The sequence below is a fragment of the Cryptomeria japonica genome, chromosome 4 (assembly GCF_030272615.1).
Source record: "Cryptomeria japonica chromosome 4, Sugi_1.0, whole genome shotgun sequence".
NCBI lineage: Eukaryota > Viridiplantae > Streptophyta > Pinopsida > Cupressales > Cupressaceae > Cryptomeria > Cryptomeria japonica.
In genome coordinates this window covers 226,150,515-226,154,143 of record NC_081408.1, presented here as the reverse complement: position 1 = coordinate 226,154,143, position 3,629 = coordinate 226,150,515, and positions in this window count along the sequence as shown.

Genomic DNA, 3,629 nt, shown 5'->3' with positions numbered 1-3,629 from the left:
GGCGGCCTGCAAAATGGAACTTGCATCAAAGAATAATAACTCGGGAGCATGCCGATAACTTAAGATGTTATAAGCATGCGAAATCTAAAAGAAGGATTAAAGATAAGGACAGTACAGATCACACATGCCCCAACCTCTAAATCTTAAAAATGTCGTTATTACTGTGAGGACACAAAGTCGCATCAATATCAAAAAACATGATCTTAAGGAAATCTCTCCTCGGCCTGTGAAAAAGAAATATTTAAAGCTTTAAATTAACATGCATACCTCAAAAGTCTACAAAAAATCCCTCTTACCCAAAGCCCCCGAGATATACACCCCATCATTCTGCTCAAACCAAATTTTAGAAACACACCATATGTAAATAATGACGAAGCCAATTAATTACACATGTGATGTAAATATAATCTGATCCGAGAGGAGGATGACATGCATATCTCAAGTAGTGAAAGAGACAGATGATGTACCATAAGATCATGGCCACATAGTTAAAACATTCAAGAAAGAGGGCAACCACATTAGATAAAAAACATTTCTTAGGATGAAATGCCAACCTTAATTAACCTGTCCAAACCTCATGTGATACCCACATTAATATCTAGCCCAGATGCAGAGTTGTAGGAATACACCATATGCAAATAGAAACATAAAAACCTCCTATCAACACATGAAGTAAAAATACAATCTAATCAGAGGAGAGGATAATATATATACCTCAATAGGAAATGGAGAGAATATCTCAAAATAAATAGCTTAGTCTTTAGGATGGGAAGTATACCCGAGGAGGATGTCTTGAGGAATGTCACTTACTGCTACACTCTTATGGTGTGCACCAGAGTCAATAGCCAAATTAGCCAAAAAATCTGCCAGTTTATTTAACTCTCGAAAACAATGAGATAATACGAAAGTATCAAAGAGGGATAATTTCTCCAAAATATGATCAATTATGTACTTCAAGTGCCAATAATTACTCTTGTAGTTAAGGACACTTTGGATGACTACCATTGAATCCCCCTGAATCGAAAGGTCCTTGATCCCTAAAGAAATAGCCAAATCAATCCCAAGTGATAAAGCTTGACATTCAGCAAAATTGTTTGAATGAGAACCAAGGGCATGACATTGAGTAGCTATTAGGTCTACATTATGGTCAAAAATGGCTATACCAGCCCCAGCCAGACCTGGATTTCCCCGAGAAGCTCCATCAAAGTGAAGCTTGAAGTGACCCAGAGGAGGAGGAGCCCAACTAGCCTCAATTCTCTTATTCCTACTAACCAAACCCCTTGCAACAGACCCATGAGAAGGGATGATAAAGAGAGATTTCCATGTCCTTGTAATCATGCCATCCCAATGAGAAAAGGATATCAGATTTTCTAAATTCTTATGAATATATGACAAGGCCACCTCCGAAATAGAAGCCTCTATCTTGACTAAGATATCAGAAAGTGAAGCAGATACCTTTTTAAAGATCCTATTATTTCTTTCTAACCATATGTTCCAAATAATAATCGATGGAGATATTAGCCAAAGGCAGGCATAAAAGGAAGAGGAGGACAATATAGGCCATGCTCTGAAGAGGGAGAGTAGGTCACTGCCTATAACAAAAGACAAACCTAATTTCCTGAAAAGCCATTGCCAACAAGCAAAAGTAAAATCACAATGAAGGAACAGATGAGAGGATGATTCCAATTTTTGATTGCACAAAACAAAAGGGAAAACAACAGACAAACCCATCCTATCCAATCTCATCCCGGTAAGAACCCTGTCTTGAACAACAAGCCAAGCAAATGCTCCAGCTTTCGAGAGGCATGCTGGATGCTAGAATAATTTAAAGGGCCAAGAAGAAAAATCCTTAGCTGGCATAAGAGAATTATATCCATCTTTCACTGAATATTTGCTAGATGTGTTCTTTGTCCAAATAAGCTCATCTTCCTTCTCAGACAAGATGATAATTCTATCTTTGAGAATAGAACAAAAATCTTCTTTTAGGCTAGGGCTAACAGAGAAAAAATCAATCGATTTCCATTTAGCCATCTTCATATGACCATTATGTACTACATTAAAATAATCAAATAAAAAGACCCCCCATTGACCTAGAAGAATTGATTTCAAAGGTGACCAATCCCTAATAGAATCCAAAGGACAATGCCCATTCTAGGCATCATCCCAAAATCTAATTTTACTACCATTATGCACAACCCAAGAAAGATGTGGCAGCAAGACACCTCTACATTTCCCCATGAAATTCCAAATAGCCGACCCCTAAGGCAGAGTCGAGGCCCAAAAAATAGATTCCCTAGCACCATTATAAAGATACTTGGCGAACATGATCCTAGCCCAAAGGGAATTTGGTTTATCATACAATTTCCACACTAGCTTGGCCCTCAGGGCCATATTTTGATTCTCCAAACTGCGAATTCCAGACCCCCCAAGCTCTTTGGGAAGGCAAACCTTATCCCAGGCTAACAAGGGGATCCTAGATTTCCCATCCTTATTATTTTTCCAAAGAAAAGATCTCAGAATATCCTTTAAACTGACAATAACAACCTTTGGAGCTTTTAGAATTGACATTAAATAAATTGGCACTGCATTCAACATAGATTTAATCAACACAATTTTCCCAACCATGGCGAGCCATTTGTGATTCCATGACAAGATTTTCTTTGACACCCCTTCAACTACTTTATCCCAGAAACATACCTTATCCTTTTTAACAAAAAAGGGGATACCTAGGTAACTGCATGGGAAAACCCCAAGTTGGAAACCCCAAAACTTCTGAAGCTTACCCTGGATGAGGGAGTGAGTGTTTAAGAAGAAGATCTTAGATTTATCCTTGTTAACCTTTTGACTTGAAAATTCTACATAAGACCTAACCACTTGATCTATAACTCTAGCCTGCTTCAAGGTTGCACAACCAAATAATGGGGTGTCATCAACAAAAAGGCAATAGCATATCCTTTGATCAAAGTTCTAAATTTTAATACCCTTCCAAAAACCATTCACATGAGCTGAGCGAATTGCCCAACTCAGAGCTTCAACTAATAATATAAATAAAAAAGGGGACAACAAGTCCCCTTGCCTTAAGCCCCTAGAAGAGTGAAAGAAGCCACAAGGGGACCCATTGACAAGAATCGAAAATCTAGCTGAGGAAATACAAGACATGATCCATTTTATCTAAGCCAAGGAGAAACCCAACCTTGACAGAACAAATTTTAATGCATTCCACTCAACCCTATCATAGGCTTTCATCATATCTAACTTAAGGACCATGGCAGGGTATTTCTGGGTTGAAATCGAATGTAAAACCTCGTGGGCAACTATAGCCCCTTCAGAAGTTTCCCTTTGTGGAATGAAGCCTCCTTGCTCAAGGGAAATTATTCTAGGTAAAATTTTGGCCAATCTCAAAGAAATTACTTTGGCAAATATCTTATAAATGGTGTTACATAAAGCTATAGGACAAAAATCTGCAAAGGTTTTAGGGTCCTCCTTGTTAGGTGAAATAGCAATCAAGGTAGTATTCATCTCTTTAAGGATAGACCTATTTCTCCTAGCTTCCTCTAGAGCCAAAACGACATCCAAGCCCACAAAATCCCAACATTTCTGGAAAAAATAATGGAGTGAAACCATCAGGG